The sequence below is a fragment of the Suricata suricatta genome, chromosome 12 (genome assembly GCF_006229205.1).
Source record: "Suricata suricatta isolate VVHF042 chromosome 12, meerkat_22Aug2017_6uvM2_HiC, whole genome shotgun sequence".
In the NCBI taxonomy this organism is placed as follows: domain Eukaryota; kingdom Metazoa; phylum Chordata; class Mammalia; order Carnivora; family Herpestidae; genus Suricata; species Suricata suricatta.
Window position 1 is genome coordinate 18,094,370 of NC_043711.1, and position 22,705 is coordinate 18,117,074.

The 22,705-nt window shown below is 39.9% G+C and overlaps 1 protein-coding gene across 1 annotated transcript in view; it reads right to left on the bottom strand.

Moving 5' to 3' along the window:
* RHOA (ras homolog family member A) overlaps positions 1-17,175 on the bottom strand; it is a 46,959-nt gene extending 29,784 nt beyond the window's left edge. Inside the window, exon 1 of the mRNA XM_029916688.1 lies at positions 17,096-17,175. The gene's annotated coding sequence lies outside the window, so the exon portion shown is untranslated. The remainder of the gene's footprint in view (positions 1-17,095) is intronic.
* Positions 17,176-22,705: the final 5,530 nt, after the last annotated feature.

The window sequence follows — 22,705 nt, forward strand, 5'->3', positions numbered from 1 at the left end:
AGATCATGACCTGAGCCGAAGTCCAACTGAGCCACCCAGGTGCCCCTCAATCCACCTTTCAAAGTAAGCACATGTGAAGCTCTCCTCATTACCCTGAAGAAAGACTTCGCTCATATCTGAATCATACATAAGCAAGATGGAAGCCAAAAACTTCTACAGGTTATAAACTAGAATATAAAAATATGAAGAAATATATATGGGGAGCAGAATTATTGTTTGAAGCACTTTGAACACAAGAGAATGTTTGGTATGTATTCTCTTCCAAAGACGGTACTGTCACAGTTTTACTGCCCAACACAGTGGCCACCAGTCACATGTGACTATTTCTTAATTAATATTTTAATTAACTGAAATTTAAAGGTTCACTTCCTTGGTCCCAATGGCCACATTTCAAATGCTCAACAGCCACACAGGACTACTGTGTGGACAAGGCAGACAGAGAATATGCAGACAGAGAACATGTCCGTTACCACAAAAGGTGTGATTCTAAACAATTTTCCCATGGCTGTTTGGCAGATGCAGGATTCTTATTCAATGTTCTCATTTTTTTTTTGCATGCTACAAAGATCTCCCAAAGAAAACATACCAATAATTTCATGCTATAGTTTTCTAGAAAACATTTACAGCAAGCATCGGGTCATTTAAAGATAAATTCTGGCAAGCACTCCCACCCATCCCTCATGCTTCCTCCAAGTCAGTCACTTTTCTACCCACTACTTGAGTAGGATGGCAATCACCTCCTTGCCAGGTCCAGCAGCCTAGTCTCAATTCTTATTTCTTTACATTTGATCAGCCTAACACCAAACCCTGGGTTTTCTGTGGGCCATTCCCTGTTCTAGGTGCTAGAGAGCAGCCTTAACAGAAAGACAGTCTTAGAGAAAACAATACAATGTAATTAAGTGCTGTGACAGAAGTTCTTCCTCTCTGGTATGAATAAAGAGAAAAGTAAGCAATTCTGCTAGAGGGCTTCAGAGATGTAACATCTGACCTAGACAAACAATTCTGCTAGTGGGCTTCAGACCTTGAAGAATGAGGACAAATAACCTGAGAGGAGTTAAGAGTGGTAATGACTTAGGAATACTTCCTAATGTGAGAAACAGCCTGAGCAAATGATCTCAATGATTCTAAATAAAATTCAGAGGGGTGTCTTGGTGGATTAAGTGTCTAACTCTTGATTTTACTTCAGGTCATGATCCTATGGTTTGTGAGTTTGAGCCCCACATAGAGCTCCATCAGGCTCTGTGCTGTCAGCAAAGGATTTTCCCTGTCAACTCTCTGCTCCTCTCCAGCTCACGCACCCTTTCTCTCTCTCAAACAAACAAACATTAAAAAAAGAAGAAGAATTCAGAGAGGAGGGGCACCTGGCTGGCTCAATCTTGTAGAATGTGCACTCATGTTTGGAGTAGAGATTACTTTATTTAAAAAAAAAAAAGGGGGGGGGCATAGGCACAACAATCAAAAAGTCTCCAGCAACACAGGAGAAACCCTTTTAGTTGGCCCCGGGGGAAAGAGTAGTAGACTGTGGTAGACTCAGGAGATGAGGGCACTGAGGTAGGTGGTATAAAATGTTCTTTCAAAAAGTTAGGAAATACATGTTACAACATGGATGAACCTTGAAAACTTTATGTTCAGTAAAAGAAGCCAGTCACAAAAGACCAAATATATGGTTCCAGTAATATGAAATGTCCAGAACAGGCAAATCTACAGAGACAGATTAATGGTTGCCTACGGCTGGGTGGCATGATGGGAGACTGAAGAGTGACAGCTGAAGAGTACAGGAGCTTCTTTCTGAGGCGATGATAATGCTCTAAGATTACACAACTCTGTGAATATACTAAAACCCATTGATTTGTATACTTTAAATGGGCGAATTGTATGGTACGTAAATTGTACCTCATAAAACTGTTACCATGAAAAGTTTTGGTTTCTTTTTTAATTAAGAGAGAAAAAAAAGGTCTGGAAGGTGTGGTAGACTATCCATTGTCTGCCTCACTATCATTATTCCCCTTTCTGGTCACAGAGCTGCCAATAATAAAGACTACATTTCCATGACTCTGCTGTACCTAGGTGGGGTCATTAAGGTCTGGCCAGTGGACTATATGCTGAATTGATGCAGGGCAGAGGAGAATTGCTAGACCAATGTTTTGAGATTAAGGTGAGTACATCTAGCACAGAAGTGCAAGGGATGATCCTGAATATGAAATACTGACTCCTACAGAACTGCTTCACTGTTAACAGAGGAGGAAGCAGACCACAACAGCCAAACTATACATGAGTGAGGAGACAGTAGTAGCAGACCCTTGTATTTGCTTCCATTTTCTCAATTAAGCAAGATCATTAGTTGACAGTGAGGCTGAGGAAGGAAAAAAGAAAGAAAGTTTGAGCTAAAGGAGGTGGTGTTGGGACGCCTGGGTGGCTCAGTCAGTTAAGCGTCCAGCTTTGGCTCGGGTTATGATCTCATGGTTCATGGGTTCAAGCCCCGTGTCGGGCTCTGTGCTGACAACTAGCTCAGAACCTGGAGCCTGTCTTCAGATTCTGTGTCTCCCTCTCTCTCTCTCTGACCCTCCCTGCTCACGCTCTCTCTCTCTCTCAAAAATATATAAAACAGTAAAAAAAACAAAGGAGGTGGTACTGTCTAAAAATAGGAGAATAAATGCTCTAAGGAATCTCAGTGGAACTGCTGGGCAGTGCAACAGACCACCTTTGAAATTAGGGGTCATGAATTCCAAGCAAAACAAATAAGCGTGTTTCTTCCTTTTACAGCTACATTTAGTTAAAGATGTAGAATGAGTAAAGAGTTAGATTTAAAACAGGGCTGAGGTTTTGGGGTGCCTGGGCAGCTCAGCTGGTTAAGTGTCCAATTCCTGGTTTCGGCTAACATCATGATTTCACGGTTCATGGATTCAAGCCCTGCATCAGGCTCTGTCCTGGCAGTGTGGAACCTGCTTGGGATTCTCTCTCTGCCCCTCCTCAACTCATACATGAGTGCTTGTGCTCACTCTCAAAATAAATAAAACTTTAATTTTTTAAAAAAACATTTTATTTTATTTTTTGAGAGACAGAGCACAAGCAAGGGAGGGGCAGAGAGAGAGGAAGACATAGAATCCAAAGCAGGCTGCAGGCTCTGAGCTGTCAGCACAGAGACTGATGCAGGACTTGAACCCAGGAACCAGATCATGACTTGAGCTAAAGTCAGACACTCAACTGACTGAGCCACCCAGGTGCCCCAAAATAAATAAAACTTTAAAAGAAACAAATGAAAAGAAACAGGGCTGAGGTTTTGCCAGATAAGATGAAATGAGACAGGAGAGAGGGGGTTGAGATTATGTACAAGGGAGTGATTATAGCAATGAACTATGAACTCTAAATTGAGTAAGGAGGAAAGTGGTAACTGAAAATGAGGGGCAGTAAAAGGGAAGGAAGATCAGTGGACTGTAAGCCCCAGTGAGGCTGAAGAATTTGTGTCCAAATATTAGATGGATTAAGTCATAAAAATAGCATATTACCATTACTGTAGGGAGCAACCTCTTTGTAGGGTCACTGGCAACATCTACCACAATTCAAACTGCATATATCCTTTGAACCAGCAATTCTACTTGCAAAAATGTATTCTACAAATATATTCACACAAAGAAACAATCACTTGTGTTTAAGAATACTCACATCAGCAATACTCATGATACTATAATGCCAAAAGACTAAAAATAATCTAGATGTTCCTTCTCCACAGAAGGAGATACTGGTTAAATATGTTATTCATACAATGATATATTATGCAACCATTAAAAATAAAAAAGATTTGGGGTAGTTGGGTAGCTCAGCTGGTTAAGTATCAGACTTCAGCTTAGGTCATGATCTCACAGTTTGTGAGTTCAAGCCCTGCTTTGGGCAAGCTCAAACCTCACTTTGGTAAGTATAAGCCCCACTTCAGGTGAACCCTGCTTCTCTCTCCTTCTCTGCCCCTCATGGGATTCTCTCCCCCTTTCTCTCTGTCCTTTGCTCACTTACAACCAATCTCCCTAAATACAGATAAAAATAAAAAATATATAAAGACTAGACTCTTTCAAATAAAAATGATATGTTAACAAGTGATCTCCAAGATAGAGTATTAAATGAGAAGAGTTAAGGTTCTGAGTATGTATACAGTAATAACACTGTGTAATGGTGGGATGTACAGACATACAGAACAGGGCCTGGCAGAAATGCACAATTAATATACACGGAAGAACAATGGATATTAGTGTAATCACAGACTCTCTCAACAAAGGCTGCCTCTAGGGACCATATATCATTTTGCATTGAATCTACCAAATGTATGTATTATGCTTTTTTTTGTTTTGTTTTAAAGTATGCTCCACACCCAAAGTGGAGCCCAATGAGGGGCTTGAACTCACAACCCTGAGATCAACACCTAAGCGGACATCAAGAGTTGGATATTGGGTCGCCTGAGTGGCTCAGTCGATTCAGCATGAGACTTCGGCTCAGGTCATGATCTCACAATTTGTGGGTTCAGGCCCCTTTATGCTGACAGCTCAGAGCCTGAAGCCTGCTTAGGATTCTGTGTCTCCCTCTTTCTTCCCCTCCCCTGCTCCTACTCGGTCTCTTTCAAAACTAAACATTAAAAAAGAGTCAGATACTTAACCAACTGAGCCACCCAGGCACCCCTGTATATTTTTAAAAGATTAATAAAATAATCAAAGTGCTGACCTACAGATCTTTCCAAGTCAGTACATTAGGTTTAAAAAAAAAAAAAAAGAAAAGAAAAACCAAAGCATTAGTGCATATGCAAAGATCCATCTTGGAATCTGACCTCCTAAAAGCTTATAAAACTATACTATTCCCTCTCCCCCTTACAACTTTCCTAGATTAGAGATTAGCCAAGACTGACCATTCTCTCTTCCCTACAAGGAGGTAAAATTAGAGTATCTGTGACCAAGCACAGTTTAACACTGCCAACAACTGATTCCCATCACTCCTGATACTTCTCTTTATCTCTCTTTAGGCCAAGAGTTACAACCTCCCCTAGAGAGGTCCCCCTGACTACCTAAATACACGTTCTTCTTCACCCATTAACTCCTATAGCACTTGGTCTACTGGGTGCTGCTTCCCCAATGATTACGTAAGCATATTATCACTTGATATCCTGTGTGCACTGGTACAGAGAAAGCTCTGGGCTTGATCTAATGAACCATGAGATCGTAACCTGGGTTGAAATTCAGAGCAGCTGTGAATCTTTGGGCAAGTTACTTAAGCCCTCAGTGCTTCTACTTCTTCATCTGTACCAATGGGAAAAATAATGGTTCCTATCCTCACAGAATAGTGGTAATTATTAAATGAGTAACAGAGGAAAAGGGCTTAGAACAAACAATACCTAGCATGTAACAACTATTTAACTACTGGATACTATTATTTGTAAATTTCAATAAAAAAGACTGCATCTTCAATTCTATATTCCCTATAATGTCTAGCAGGGTCAAATATGGCAATGAAGTTTTTGCTGATTGAATCAAAGAAAAGAAACCTAGCCTTCCTAAGTTAATGGATAAAAATGCACTGGTATAAGGGCACCTGACTGGCTCAGCTGAAAGAGCATGCCACTCTTGATCACAGGATCATGAGCTTGAGCCCTATGCTGGGTGTAGAGATTATTAAAAATAAATAAATAAACTTTAAAAAATGCATTGGTGTAAGAAAGAGTTAATTTAACTTTTTGAAGGGAAACTTTCAAAAGCTCAAGTTACTAAGATTAGACATTAGCCTGCAAATTTACTTCCTCTAAGCACTTCCCTTCTTTTCTAAGTTGGCCTTAAGTCTCATTCTTAAGAAGAAATTACTTCTTTTCAAACAAGACTTACAAGCAACAAATTATTATATATAAAACTCCTTAGTCCATACATTCATGTATGAAATATCATAAAGGGGAAAAAGACTAAACATCTATCTTATCATCTATACGAGCAAAAAGCCTTGAAAACAAGTAAGCACTCTTGAGTTTTTTAAGTTTATTATTATTATTTTTTCAGTAATCTCTACACCCAATGTGGGGCTCAAACTCTCATCTCCGAGATAAAGAGTCATAATATGCACTACTGACTGAGTCAGCCAAGCACCCCATTATTGGAATATTTTTAAGTACCAATTTCAACTGCTGAAGAGACTCATTATGGGAGATTTAAAAATAATTTATTAACAGCTAAAGCACTGAAGATTGCAAACTATTTTGCAAATTAGAGCAAATTCAAGGATACCTGAATACAGTGATGTGTTTTCAAAAACTCAAACTCTTCCCAATCTAGCAAATAACTGTTTTTTAAGGCCAAGTGATTTTAAAGCCTATAAGGATTCCTTTCCTATATTGTAGTAAGTGTTCCTAAACAGTAGAGAAAGGACCTAGAAATAGTGATTACCATTACTGTTATCTTACCTTATCTTAACTATTCACTACAGTTAGAGGAAGATATGATCACATACACTCCAATCCCTATTCCATCCTCACATTCTAGAAGGAGCAAACTGACACATGTTCTCAAAGAGTTCCAGGTGATTCTTACATCCCCTCCCCACCTAAAACACTATCAACAACCTTACTTGATGAAACATTACACTTGGGTTTCAAAATATGAGTCCTATTCTGTGTATGTCTAATGAGAAAACAGCATCTACCATAGGGACTACTCAGCAAAATCAGAAATGTTCAGTCCCATGTAGAGTAACCAAAGTAAAACGTTCTCTTTTTTTGAGAGAGAGACAGACAGAGAAAGAAAGGAGAATCCAACACAGAGCACAGAGCCCGATGTGAGGCTCGATCCCATAAAATGTAAGATCATGACCTGAACTGAAATCAAGAGTCAGATGCTTAACTGACTGAACCATTCAGGTGCCCCAGAGTTCTTTTTCTTTTTTTAAGTTCATTTATTTATTTAAGGAGAGAGCACAAAGGAGAATAATGGGGGAGGGGCAGAGACAGAGAGGGAGAGAGAATCCCAAGCAGGCTCCAGGCTCTCAGCACAGAGCCCAACAAAGGGCTTGATCTAATGAACCATGAGATCATAACCTGGGTTGAAATTAAGAGTCAGATGCTTAAACGACTGAGCCACCCAGGCACTCCCAAAGTAAAAGATTCTGCTGGAAATTAATTTCAGTTCTAGGCAGCAACAGCTGAGTTACAGGCAGCTGACGTAGCGGTAAAGGAGCTATGCTACTTAAGAGCTAATTTACGCTCTATCACTAGCTTTGTGGCCCAATACAAGCAGTTTCCTTATATGTAAAGTGGGGAACGAAATCTTCTAAACAGGGTTGATATGAAGATTAAATAAGACAAAAAGAGCGTACCTACTGAAAACAGATCAGTGTTCAATAAAGATTTATTATTACTTAGGTCTCATTCTGGACTAATAGTAACTCCCTCCAAATTCCAACTGTCCAAAACTTGAAGAGCAATTTGTAATATGGCCTGACCTGGAAAGAATGTTGTTTCTCCTAAAATGAAAATTTTACTAGTCTAGCAAATATAGCTGACCCTGAACAACACCAGTTTGAACTGCACTGGTCCACTTAATACACGGATTTATAGTAGACTAAATGTATGTTCTCTTATGATTTTTTTTTTAAATAGGTCTCATGTCCAATGTGAGGCTTGAACTCATGACCCTAAGATCAAGAGTCACATACTTTTCTGACGGAGCCAGCAGGTGCCCCTCTTATGATTTTCTTAGTACTGTATCTTTTTTTTCTCTAGCTTTTTTAAAGTTTATTTATTTTGAGAGAGACAGCATGAGTAGGGGTGGGGCAGAAAGAGAGAGAGAGACAGACAGAGAGAGAGAGAGAGAGAGAGAGAGAGAGAGAGAGAGAGAGAGAAAGAGAGAATCCCAACCAGGCTCCACACTGTCAGCACAGAGCCTGATGCAAGGCTCAAACTCACAAACTGTGAGACCATGTTCTGAGCCGAAATCGAATCAAACGCTTAACTGACTGAGCCACCCAGGCATCCATCTGGCTTAATTTACTTTAAGAATATAGTATATAGGGGCACCTGAGTGCCCTACGTGTCTTGACTCTTGATTTCAGCTCAGGACATGGTCTCAGTTTGCGAGTTCAAGCCTTGCATTGGGCTCCGTGCCGATAGTGTGAAGCCTGGGTGGGATTCTCTCTCTCCCTCTCTCTGCCCCATCCCTGCTCACTCCTGTGCACATGTGCTCTTTCTCTCAAAAATAAATAAAACTAAAAAAAAAAAAAAAAAAAAAGCATGCAGTATATTATACATTTAACATACAAAACACATGTTAGTCGACTGTTTATGTCATCAATAAGGCTTCCAATCAACAGTAAGCAATTACATATTTGGGGAGCCAAGTTACACTCAAGATTTTTGACTGCACAGGGGTCAGTGCCCCTAACCCTCATGTTGTTCAAGAGTCAGCTGTAATTATTTTTCAAAGTATGTATCACATCCATACCTCATCCCACCCTCTTTCCTACTGAAAAAATAACAATAAATTATTACTTAGCTTATCTCTCACTGCCTGGAATTACAGGCCCACATGCTTCATCTAAAAGCCTTGGGACTAGATATTTCCAAAGTCATAATTTTTCAGATTTCAGAAAGATAATATGGCGCAAATGCCAAATACTCTATAACATACCCAATGGGTTAGTAGTTCTTCAGTAAAATAAATGAACATTCATATAAGCAGGATAAGGACTAAACAACCTCTCATCAGTTTAGGTCAGGTTTTGCCATCAAATGGGTTTGTGGTCTTTAGTACTTTCCAAAAGAAAGTTATGACCATCCCTAACCCAATGCCAATTTATTTTAAAATATACACACACAGTCACACTCTTCTCGATATTTTTTAAGCACTGTTTCTAATGCCCTCAAGTCTCATTTTCCCATGACTGATAACTATACTATTATTTCAGAGAAGTGGACTGAGCCCTTCCTATTATTTCTCTTGGGAAACTAAAACAAAATAGGCCTTAAATTAGGTAAATTGGGGCCTGGCTGTGGTGTGCATTTAAGCTAAACTTCAGAGCTGACAGTAATTTGAATTCTACAATCTAAATTAGCTGAATGATTTCAATTACTTGTTCAGGGACTACACATTTTACAATACTTTTCTTGGACTCACAGTAAATCTGACTGTGAACAATTTTTAGCAGATGAGGAGCCACCAAAAATGTTTCAGATGGTGCTATTCAGCTATAATGCATGTATTATATAGACATTTATTGACCAAACATTAATTACAAGCAGGCACAAAAATGGGCTTCAGCTGAGAAACAGTTGTTGAAATAATTCAGCTGAATAACTATGCTGCTTCTGCTGGATCAAAATCTTTACAATATTTTGGAAAGATAATGAATAAATTCCTATGCAGATAAAATAATCACAGCTTTAAAATGATTTAGCATACTTAATTATAATTTTACCTCATACTTCTACAAAAGGACTAATTACACAAAAGAAAGAGTGATGATTACAGCAAGCTTTTTACCATTTCTCAACCACTGAAGAAATAAAAGCATTTAATACAGCATAGCTTTAGACATGACTTAATATTTTAACTTTACTGTATTAATTACTTTAAACACAGTGGGCACAACAGATTAGAAGTTGAGTTAGGGGTTCCTGGGAAGCTGAGTCAGTTGACATCCGACTTTGGCTCTTGGCTCGGGTCATGATCTCACAGTTTGTGAGTTCCAGCCCCACACCAGGCTTGCAGATGTCAGTGCAGAACTAGCTTGAATCCTTTGTTCCCCTCTCTCTGCCCCGCTCCTGCTCACAATCTCTCAAAAATAAAGTAAAATAAAATTTAAAAAGTTGAGGGTGCCTGGGTGGATGAGTTAGTTGGTTAGGCATCAATTTCAGCTCAGTTCACAATCTCACGGTCCATGAGTTCAAACCTGGCTTCGGGCTCTGTGCTGCCAGCTCAGAGCCTGCAGCCTACTTTGGATTCTGTGTCTCCCTCTCTCTGCCCCTCCCAGGCTCATGTTCTTTCTCTCTCTCTCAAAAATAAATATTAAAAAAAGTTTTCAGAGAGCCTGGGTGGCTCAGTCGGTTAGGCATCCGACTTCGGCTCAGGTCATGATCTCATGTTCGTGGGATCGAGCCCCACGTTAGGCTCTGTGCTAATAAGCTCGGAGCCTGAAGCCTGCTTCCAATTGTGTCTCCCTCTCTGCTCTTCCCACACTCACACTCTCTCTCTCAAAAGTAAATATTAAAAAAAAAAAAGAAAAATTATCTGTCACGGGAGTGCTAAAACTCAGATACTCCCTATGAACTCATTTGCTCTTATTTTATAAACAACTCTAAGTCTAACTGAACAGTGGCTGAGTTCACAGCAGTTTAGAAAAACACATGCTTGGGTGAGAAAGAGGTGCAGCCATGACAAGACATAGGACACAGAAAACCCTGTAAATCAGGTTCAAAAATAAAATGGGGAGGGAGAGAAGTGCCATTCTGGACAGTCCTAAAACAGGCCGACAGATTTTAAGGACAAAACTCAAAAACTCTTTTCCCTTAGGAGGAAAGATTTCAATTCGTTACATGGAGAAGCTTAAGTCCCAGATACTGTAAGACAGGGAAAAAGACATCCACTGCAGAAATATAACACGTTTTAAAACTTAAGAAAGCAAGCTTCATTTATCTAGAATACAATGATACTATTTCAGGGCTTTAAGACCTCGATTTTTCCACAAGAGCCATACTGTACCTAAACACACATGAATTCCATAAAAGTTTAAAGATGCCCTACAATGCATTCACTTGAAGCAAAACTATCAGTATTATGAAACTGAAAAAAAAGATCAAAATACAGCTGTTTCACCATCCAGTCCTCAATGTAAAAACCAAATTAGAATTGTATTTTTGTTCGAACAATAAACCTGGTTGAAAAGCGTAGACTTTTCAGAGGCTCTCCTTTCTCAAATACCTTCCATTCTGTTTTGTCCTTTGTTAAGGTATACATTTAAAATGAATAGAAAGGCACATGGGTGGCTCTGTAGGTTGAGCAGCTGACTTTAGCTCAGGTCATGATCTCTCAGTTCATGAGTTTGAGTCCAGCATCAGGCTCTCTGCTGTCAGCACAGAGCCTGCTTCGGATCCTCTGCCTTCTCTCTCTCTGCTCTTCCCCTACTAGATCTCTCTTTCAAAAATAAACATTTAAAAATAAGTGGGCGCCTGGGTGACTCAGTTGGTTAAGCCTCCGACTTTGGCTCAGGTCAGATCTCACGTTCGTGGGTTCGAGCCCCGCGTCAGGTTCTATGCTGACAGCTAGCTCAGAGCCTGGAGCCTGCTTCCGGTTCTGTGTCGCCTTCTCTCTCTGCCCCTCCCCCTCTCATGCTCTGTCTCTCTATCAAAAATAAATAAAACATTTTTAAAAATTAAAAATAAATAAATAAATAAGTGATAAAGTAAAATGAATAGAATACATACTACTTCATTAAGTAAGAGGAAGAAACTTTCTCAGTGCTGTGGGTTCACCTATACCTAGGATTGTGCCTGGCACACAAGAAATACCATTAAGCACTCAGGAAATTAAATTGAAAACATAAAGTCATTTATTTTGTTTGCAAACAACACAGGAAAACGTCTGGCAAAAAGGTTCAAACCAATTGTCCATTTGTTCACAATGCACTTGAGCCTGGTACTATTGTTATTTTACCTTCTTGATCAAGCAGTTGTTAAGGGTCAATGTCAGTTCAAGGGCCTTACAGATAGAGAGCAGCAGGCCTAAGGCACATGAAGGCAAGCAGAGGAGAACCCCACAAAACCTCCAATATACAGCCAATTGAGAATAACACCAAACTAAAAATTCTTTTTTGAGGCTAAAGAAAAGAAATACCCCCTTCTGGCTTTCTAAGTAAGAACATCAGATCATTCATCTCAAAATGTAAATATTCCAGGATTAACCTTAAAATAGATGTACAGAATCAGGATTTAAGTTTGTGCAACCTAATTCTCAGTTACATTACCCACAAGACAATGCTTGTCTAGAGAACTACGATACAGAGAAGAATAAACTAACTCCAGTGGGTTGTCTAGGTTTTTCAGCAATGACAATGCACAGCCAGATACCGTGCGTTCTGGCACACATATCTCTATTCCTCTTAAGGATCCAAATATGAAAACTCTTCAGGGTAAGGCCTGAACACCTATTTAAAACTCTTTTTTTTAATTGAGGTGAAATACACATAATATAAAATTCACCTTTTTAAAGTGTACATTTCAATGATATTTAGCACATTCACAATGTTGTACAACAACCAAGTCTATCTAATTCTAAAAACATTTTCATTGCCACAAAAGAAAACCCCATGCTTATTAAGCAGTCCATCTCCAGTTCCCCTTCTTCTAGCATCTGGCAACCATCAATTCACTTTTCATCTCTACAGATATACTATACTAGATATTTCATATAAATTAAATCATACAATATATGGCCTGTGTTTGGCTTCTTTCATCTAGCACAATGCTTTCAAGGTTCATCCATGTTACACCACGTATTAATACTTCATCTTTTTAAATAGTTGAAAAATATTCCATTTTAAGTATACAACCACATTTATGGCAATACCATAAACATTTACGTAAAGCATTTATTCTAGTACTTGTTTTCAATTCTTGGGTATAGAACTAGGAGTAGACTTGATAAGGTTGTATGTTAATTCTATATTTACCATTTGAGGAACTGCCAAACTTTTTTCCAGTGTATGCTATTAAGTAACTTGAGAAATAGTCACTCAGACCTATTGCTAGGGGACAGAGTAAGATGCATAACAATGTGATGTGCAACAGCATGTTTCTCAAAAAAGAAAAACATGTAATAATACATATAGACACAGTATCTCTAGAAGGATAGATAGAAACAGTTACATGGTTTTCTTCAAAGGAGGACCTTAGGAAGCTGAGATGGGAGAACGGCTTTTACTTGTCTGCCTACCCCTTTTCCAATGTTTCATACACATGCTTCATCAACTCCCTTGCCCTAATATTTTTAATTTTTTTGAAAGTAATCTCTATACCCAACATGGGTCTCAAACTCACAACTCTGAGGCCAAGAGTCAAATGCTTTAACAACTGAGCCAGATAGGAGCCCCAATAAAATTTTTTTAAAACCCTAAAGGAAGTAATAACAATGAGAGGAGGATTATGCTCTGTAATAGAAAGACTATACATTTTTTAAGTAAACTCTACCCCCAACGTGAGGCTTGAACTCATGATCCCAAGATTAAGAGTCACATACTCAAAAAAAAAAAAAAAAAAAGTCACATACTCTTCCAAATGAGGCAGCCAGGAACCCTCATTTTTTATTATAAACTTTTTTGTAGAATTTTATTTTTACCTAGTGCATTTTCCCCTTTTCTTATTATAGCAAAATACACATAACACAGGGGCACCTGGGTAGATCAGTCAGTTAAGCATTCGACTTTGGCTCAGCTCATGATCTCACTGTCCATGAGTTCAAGCCCAGCATCGGGTTCTGGGCTGACAGCTCAGAGCCTGGAGTCTACTTCAGATTCTCTGTTTCCCCCTCCTTCTGCCCCTCCCCCACTTGTGCTCTGTCTCTCGCTCTCAAAAATACATAAAAACATTAAAAACTTTTTTCTTTTTTAAAGAAAACTTAAGGGAAACCTGGGTGGCTCAGTAGGTTCAATACCTGACTCCTGATTTCGGCTCAGGTAATGATCCCAGAGTCACGGGATCCAGCCCTACATTGGACTCTGCACTGAGCATGAAAACCTGCTTAAGATTCCCCCCTCCCTCTTTCTCTCTGTGCCTCTCTCCCCCACTCAACCTCTCTCTTAAAAAGGGTGGGTGGAGCCTGGGTGCCTCTGTCAGTTGAGTTTCAACTCTTGATATTCGCTCAGGCTGTGATCTTGCAGTCGTGAGACTGTGTCCTGCATGGAGCTCCACACTCAGCACCAACCCCACTCAGTACTCTCCCCACCTTGGGCCCTCCCCCTCTCATTCTCTCTCTCAAAATAAAATAACAACATCAACAACAAAAGGCCGCCTGGGTGGCTCAGTTGATTGAGCATCTAACTTCAGCTCAGGTCATGATCTCACGGCTCATGGCTCAGGAATTCGAGTCCCCCATCAGACTCCGGGCTAACAGTTCAGAACCTGAAGCCTGCTTCAGATTCTGTGTCCTCTGCCCCTCCCCTGTTCACGCTCTATGTCTCTCTCAAGAATAAATAAACATTTAAAAAAAATTTTTTAAATTTAAAAACAAAAAATAAAAGAATCTACCAGACTTAGAACAAGTATTTCTACTAAAAGAGAAAACTAGCATGCATTGAGCACTGTGCTCTTCATATACTAGTTCATCTAAAATTCCTATAAAATAAATGTAATCTTCATTTCATAGATATGTCTAAGGCTCAAAGAAATAACCTGGTTAAAAGTATACATGTACACAATTCTTCTACAGCAGAACTTCTTTGTCATTATGGAGCCATCAGTGTTTTTGGTGAAGAAACTGGTAAGCATTGCCTCACTTCTATTTTGTTTTTAAAAACACATTTTAATGTTTATTTTTGAGAGAGAGAGAGAACACGAGAACAAGCAAGGAAGGGGCAGAGAGAGAGGGAGACACAGAATCTGAAGCCGCTTGATGCAGGGCTAGAACCCACCAACTGTGAGATCATGACCCGAGCCGAAGCATGAAACTGGATGATTAACCGACGGAGCCACCCATGCACCCCGGTTTTTAAATACAATGTAGAAATATACAATTGAGAAAACAAATTTCAAACAGTCTCCACTCTTACAAGGGAGGTCATCAATCAAACCACCCTAATGCATTATTCAAAGTACTTAAAGGAAAAAACTTTTAAACATCTTTAAAAATATTCGTTTATTTATTTTGAGGGAGAAGAAAGAGAGAGCGAGCAAGGAGAGGCATAGACAGAGAAGGAGACAGAGGATCTCAAGCAGGCTCTACGCTGTCAGCACAGAGACCCATGTGGGGCCTGATCTCACAAACTGTGAGACAATGACCTTAGCCAAAAGCTAGAGCTGGACACTCAACTGACTGAGCCAACCAGGCACCCTTTAAAGCAGAAATTTCAAGCCTTGTGAGCAACAGAGTATATGCGCAGTGGTACTAGGCTAGTTGTCTCCTTATGTCCAGCAGTTGCACTGAGCTAATCTTGCCACGGATCAGGGATTCAGGAAGCCACATCTTCCAATTTATCAGCAAAGCCTATGATCACTTATTTATAATATATTATGAATTTCTTTACTTCTACTGTTATCATTCTTGTCCGAGTCACACTCATCTGTCACTGGATTTAAACAGCCTCTAATAGGGGCGCCTGGGTGGCTCAGTCGGTTAAGCCACCGACTTCGGCTCAGGTCAGATCTCACGTTCGTGGGTTCGAGCCCCACATCGGGCTCTGTGCTGACAGCGAGCTCAGATCCTGGAGCCTGCTTCCGGTTCTGTGTCTCCTTCTCTCTCTGCCCCTCCCCCTCTCATGCTCTGCCTCTGTCTGTATCCAAAATAAATAAAACATTAAAAAAAAATTAAAAAAAATAAACAGCCTCTAATAGATGTCGCTACCTCCATTTTTGCCACCCTATAGTCTATTCTCCATACATGAACTAGAAATCTAAATAAATCATATCACATCACTCCTGTTATAAAAACCCTTCAATAGCTTTCGAATGAATTCTGAATAAACTCTAAATTCCCAATTTCTAAAAGATCTGGCCCTTGCCAACCTGTAAGACTTTATTTCTTCCACTCTTCCTACTTGCTCTTTAGACTCCAGCCATTCAAATTTTTCTGTTCCCTAAAAACACGACAAGCCCATTCCTTACCTATCATCAGTCTCCCCTACTAGAATAATGACTCCATAAGCAGAAATATTCATATTTTTGTAACTATTTACACCTGAAGTGCTTTCTACTAACACTGAGAAAAGTAGATGGAATGATTAAAAACTAACAGACTTTTAAGTTCCATCAAGTGTTCATATTTTTAGGAATAAAGACACTATAAAACAAAAAATCTTTGAGGGCAGGGACTTTATTTTAATGTTTATTTTTGAGACAGAGCATGAGTGGGGAAGGGGGAGAGGAAGACACAGAATCTGAAGCAGCTTCAGTCTCTGAGCTGTCAGCACAGAGCCTGATGCAGGGCTCGAACTCATGCACCACAAGATCAAGACCTGAGCCAAAGTCAGACACTTAACCGACTGAGCCACCCAGGTGCCCAGGACTTTTTTTTAATGTGAAAATTAGTTTAGGGGCGCCTGGGTGGCTCAGTTGGTTAAGTGTTCAGCTTCAGCTCGGGTCTTGATCTCACAGTTCATGGGTTCGAGCCCCACATCGGGCTCTGTGCTGACAGCTCAGAGCCTGGAGCCTGCTTAGGATTCTGGGTCTCCCTCTCTCTCTGACCCTCCCCTGATCGTGCTCTCTCTCTCTGTCTCTCAGAAAGAAAAAAAAAAAAAAAGAAAAAGAAAAAAATTAGTTTATTTTTTAAGTAAGTTCTAAGCTCAAAGGGGGCTTAGATCAAGAGTTGTATGCTCTAGGGGTACCTGAGTGGCTCAGTTGGTTAGGTGTCTAACTCTTAATTTAGGCTCAGGTCATGATGTCACAGTTTGTGAGATCGAGTCCCAAATCAAGTTCTGTGCTAACATCATGGAGCCTTCTTGGGATTCCCTCTCTCTTCCTCTCTCTGCATCCCCGTGAGAGCGAGCATCTGAGCATGGACGCACTCTCTCAAAATCAATAAACTTTAAAAAAGATTAAAAAAAAAAAAAAGCCAGAAGGAGTAAGATGGGAATGGTCTAGATGTAAAAAAAGGTGTAAGTATAACAGAGTTCCATCTCCTTAAAGATCAAGAGATTAAGAAATCTATTTTCATCTAAAAAGAAGTGCCCCTGAAAAGTAAAAAAAGAAAGAGGAGTATCTTATGGATAGGAAAGTAAGACTAGAGAGAAAAGGTCTGGAATAAGATAAAGAACTCAAGATTGGTGAAGAGAATAATTAATAGTAATGCACTCACATTTCTCCAGAACTTACATTAATATATAATAATCTCTTTTCCATGGGAAAGAGGAGTAAAAGAAGAGGTTTATATTTACATACCTTACAAATGTGCTGCAAGACCCACGGCCTGTGTGCCAGAAGTTCTACAAGTGCCTTGAACTTCTCAGATGAAAGGCACTATAAAAATATAAAAATAACAGGAATTAGGTCCATTTACTTTACAATGAAAAAACCAAAACACAGGATGTAAACAGGCTTGCCCAAAGTTCCCTGAAGTAATTTTGAATCCAGGAGAGGGGAAAGTATAGAATTTAATCCTTGATTGATATATTATAAAATGTATCACATTTATATAAGTTTTAGCCTCCTTTACTTAACAAAACATATGCAATCAACTTTTTTTTTAATGGTTTATTTATTTTTGAGACAGAGAGAGGGGCAGAAAGAGAGGGAGACACAGAATTGGAAGCAGGCTCCAGGCTCTGAGCTGTTAGCACAGAGCCTGACACGGGGTTCAAACCCACGAACGTGAGATCATGACCTGAGCAAAGTTGGAGGCTTAACCGATTGAGCCACCCAGGCACCCCACAATCAACCTTTTTAATGATTATAAATGCTGCCATTTTAAAGGCAAAAAGCAACTGAATCCTATATAAATTAATTTCCCACGCTTTATTATAAAAATTTTCAAAGAGAGTGAACTTGAAAGAATCTTACAATGAACACCTGTATCCCTATCACCTAGATTACCATGAACATTTGAATAACTTGCTTTATCTAATTATATATTCTTAGTACAGGTATTAGAGAAATTACAGGTTGAAAGGCAACTTTCAGAAAAAACAATAGTTTAAAAAAAAAAACAGAATGAAGTCATTAGGTCAAGGAAGATAATTATTCAGAAATCCTTCTGATATCTTTGCCAGAGATGCTCAATATTAGTTTACTATTTTGGGGCACCTGGGTGGCTCAGTCAGTTAAGCATCTGACTTCGGCTCAGGTCATGATCTCACAGTTCATGGGTTTGAGCCCCGCATTGGCTCTGGGCTGACAGCTCAGAGCCTGGAGCCCGTTTCAGATTCTATGTCTCCTTCTCTCTCCACCCCTCCCCTGCTCATGCTCTCTCTTTCTCTGTGTGTCTCACAAAAATAAATAAAATGTTTAAAAAAAGTTTTAAATATTAGTTCACTATTTAAAGTCAGAATGGAATGGGGGGGGGTGCCTGGGTAGCTCAGTCGGTTATGTGACCGACTATGACTCAGGTCATCATCTCATAGATCGTGAGTTCAAGCCCCATGTCGGGCTCTATGCTGACAGCTCAGGGCCTGAAGCTTGCTTAGGATTCTGTGTCTCCTTCTTTCTCAAAAATAAAAAAAAAACATTTAAAAATAAAATAAAGTCGGAATGGAGGGACACCAGGCTGGCTCAGCTGGAAGAATGTATGACATGATCTCAGGGTTGTGAGTTCGAGCTCCACACTGGGTATAGAGATCACAACTTAAAAAAATTTTTTTGTTGATGGTTTTAAATGTTTATTCACTTTTGAGAGATGGAGAAAAGACAGAGCATGAGTGGGTGAGGGGTAGCAAGAGAGGGAGACACAGAATCTGAATCAGGCTCCAGGTTCTAAACTGTCAGCACAGAGCCTGACTCGGGACTGGAACTCATGAACTACAAGATCATAACCTGAAGCTGCAGCTGGATGTTTAACTAACACTCGTGCACCCCTAAACTTTTATGTTTATTTAGTGTTGAGTGAGAGAGGAAGAAAGAGACAGAGTATGCACACAAGCTGGGGAGAGGCAGAGAAAAAGAGGGAGGGAGACACAGAATCTAAAGCAGGCTCCAGGCTCCAGCTGTCAGCACAGAGCTCAACACAGGACTCAAACCCATGAACTGCGAGATCATGACCTGAGTCAAAGTCCTAAGCTTAACTGACAGAGCCACCCAGTTGCCCCTTAAACTTTTAAAACATAAAGTCAAAATGGACTCCGATCTACCTCTACTCTTTTTTAAAATGGTTTTTTTATATTTACTTATTATTGAGAGACAGAGCATGAACGGGGGAGGGGCAGAGAGAGAGGGAGACACAGAATCCGAAGCAGGCTCCAGGCTCTAAACTAGCTGTCAGCACAGAGCCCGATGCGGCGCCTGAATCCGCAAACCCTGAATCCGCAAACCGCAAGATCATGACCTGCGCTGAAGGCAGTGGCTCAACCGACTGAGCCACCCAGGCGCCCCTACCTCTACTCTTTTTTTTTTTGATGTTTATTTTTGAGAGAGAGAAAGAGAGAGTCTGCACAAACAGGGGTGGGGCAGAGGGAAAGGGAGACACAGAATCCTACGCAGGCTCCAGGCTCTGAGCTGTCAGCACAGAGCCTGATGCAGAGCTCAAACCCACAAACCATGAGATCATGACCTGAGCTGAAGTTGGATACTTAACCGACTGAGCCACCCAGGTGTCCCCCTACCTCTACTCTTAATAAGGGCGTCTAGTTATTTGTTTAGTATCAGATCATATCATTCCCCTCCTAAAAAAACATCTAATGATTTCTCATCTCAGAACAAACCCAAAGAACTTCCTATATCCTAAAAGCCTTACATGATCTGGTCTCTGGTCACCCCTCTTTCATTTTACATTCCAGTTCTCCCTTAACTGCACTCCAAACATTTCAGCTGCTCATGTTCTCCTTTCTACCTTCACTGGAATAGTAAGATACTGTTATAAACATGGTTAATTAAATATGTATTTTATCCACCCTCTTCGTAAGAAAAAAAAATCAAGCTCAGTTTGGGACGAACTGCAAACTGGCTATGATGTAACAGTGTATCTCATATTTTGACCATTATTAACTATAAAATGTTATTCAAGAAGCACCAATAAATTCAGACCAACACCCAGAAAGAGCTGCTTCAATGTCTGAGTTTTAGTCACATTACTACCATAATTATGAGTATACAAAGCCTTCACTTAATACTGCAGTACCACAATTAAATGAGTCATTTGAAATAGAAACACTTGAAATAGGAATTTTACATTAATTACTAACTTTAAACTGTCTTGAAATTTTTAATTTAGTAAACTCACAAGTACTTAACAGTAAGCATATTCCCAAAGAGCGAGCAAGAGTATAGTTAAGACATGTTAACATAAGTTTACAGTTTAGTTACATTAAGGTATAGGTGCAGGCAAACTAAGTTCCACTAGCCAGGGGCATAAAGGGATAAATTGGTACAGGAAGGTAAAGTAGCTTTTAGGTACCCTTTACTACTACAAATATATGTGATTAAAATCCAGCAAGTATGTACCATTTATCTTTATCACTAGTAGCCATAATGCAACTAAACCCAAAGTGCTGTCTATAGAAGCCCTAATTAGTTGTCTTAGAAGTTGAAATATCAGTCTTTCTTCTGAAGAGTTAACATAAATCGCTTAGCTCTAGGGCAACTAAGAAAACCCTAAGTAGCAACTCATCCTCTTGTCACTGCTTCAACTCCACTCCACGGACTGGAAACACCTCCAGATTTACCTGTTTTCACTCTAATATGAATCAGGACTATAGGAATACTCCAGCAAAACCACCACCGCACACATAATAACACAGAGAACTACTTACTTGATGTGTGCAGTTTCTCTCCATCCCACATCAAATCAATAGTCAAAAGAGCCGTCAGTAATATGATAATATCTTAGCATGACCTAATTACACTGGATTTGGAACAGGGGAGTCTGAGCCTCTCTCTGGAAGAAGCTGGTCCCTCAGGAAGACTCAAACACCTAATGCCAAAACTAGGCCAAGTATGGACCCTGTATATGCATTTATCTATTTCAATCAACTGCAGGACCACCCAGTTTCAAGGAGAAGAGTGTTGTTTAAAGCTAAAGAACTGAAATTTGTTTAGAAATGAATTTTTTGGGGCACCTGGGTGGTTTAGTAGGTTGAGTGTCCAACTTCAGCTCAGGTCATGATCTCATGGTTTGTGAGTCTGAGCCCAGCACTGGGCTCTGTGCTGACAGCTCAGAGCCTGGAGCCTGCTTAGGATTCTGGGTCTCCCTCTTTCTCTCTCTGCCCCTCCCCCCTCTCATGCTCTCTTTCTCAAATATGAACATTTAAAAAAAATTTTTTTAATGTTTTCTGGGGTGCCTGGGTGGCTCAGTCGGTTAAGCGTCCGGCTTCAGTTCAGGTCATGATCTGTCTCACAGTTCGTGGGTTCGAGCCCCGCATTGGGCTCTGTGTTGACAACTAGCTCAGAGCCTGAAGCCTGCTTCAGATTCTGTGCCTCTCTTTCTCTGACCCTCCCCTGCTCATACGGTCTCTGTCTCTCAAAAATAAATAAAAAGCATTAAAAAAAATTTTTATGTGAGTTTTTCAGATTCTCACAACATATGAGTAATATATAAATGGAGAAAGTGCTAGAAATAAGTTGTTAAATCCTGAGTTTTTACTTAACTCTAAGCAAGCTGTTTGGGAGTACAAGAAAAATACCATACAGATAAAATAGTTTTGCCCTACACCTGACCAGACATATAACATTGGGAATTTACAAAAGTCTCTGGGACTCAGTTTCTTCATCTGCAAATGGGGTTGGACTACAGAAGTCCTGACAATTCCTTTCGGGTCTGAAATTCTGGACCTATGAAAAAGTCAGGAGATTCCTATCTCTTCATTCCTCTAGTACAGATTTTTATGAGAACAGAGGTTACAACTCTAGGACTAGACTCTGACTCAAAGCAAGTTGTCTTCTATTTTGTTAGGTCCCCATGGGCCTCTGGTGCTCTACAAAAGTACATAGAACTACTCTTAAAACAATTTATCAAAAGAGATCCTTTAGTAAGTTATCCTTCATAGTTAGGAATTAGTCTTGTACTTTCAGACCAAACAAGAACACTTGTGCCCAAAGCTCAAACCGGTATATTCAAAGTGACAATCATGCAATGGTACACACATGTTACACATTTGGGTGTTTGACACTAAGTGGCTGAAAAATTCTCACCACATACAACGTTTTAAAAACATTTTAAAATGTATTTTTTCCCTTCAGATCTGGCAGGGATGACTATAATCTAAACAAAAAAATTTTAAATCAGGACCATTAAAAAACACAAGTAGAACCAATTCTGGAGCAAAAAGGATGCCAGTTTTCCACCATAAACTACTAAACATGCTTTTGACCAAATCGATTTAACTGCCAACAGTTCTATTTAATAAAGAAGGCTCGTAACTGAGTCAATCGGTAACTAAGAATATGTTTAGGTGATTCCTAATCAAGTAGGAACTGAGACTAACCAAAATTGCAAATTAATACTTTATTTCATGCAACATAGTTATGTCATGAAAAAAATGTTTAACAGGAAATTGTCCTTCCAATACCCAAGAATCCTAACCTGTAGGATTTCAACACTACCTTTTTACTTACACAATCTCCCAGTACTACATTTAAAAAGAAAATCTACCCCAAACATAACTGGACTTCACCCAGCATAAAACGGTGATTCATGTTTCATATTCAATGTAAAAGCCAAGATGGAGTTGTAAAGAGTTTCTTTCCCACATCAACTCCGAGAGCCACGCGCACTTCGCAGGGGCCCGCTGCACCGCGCGGTCGCCGGGCCCGGCTCGAAGCCCCCGCCCTGCCCGGCGCAGCCTTGAGAGGAAGCGCCGGGGACCGCGGGCGGGCGGCTTGGGCTCCACCAGGCCTGGCCGGGCG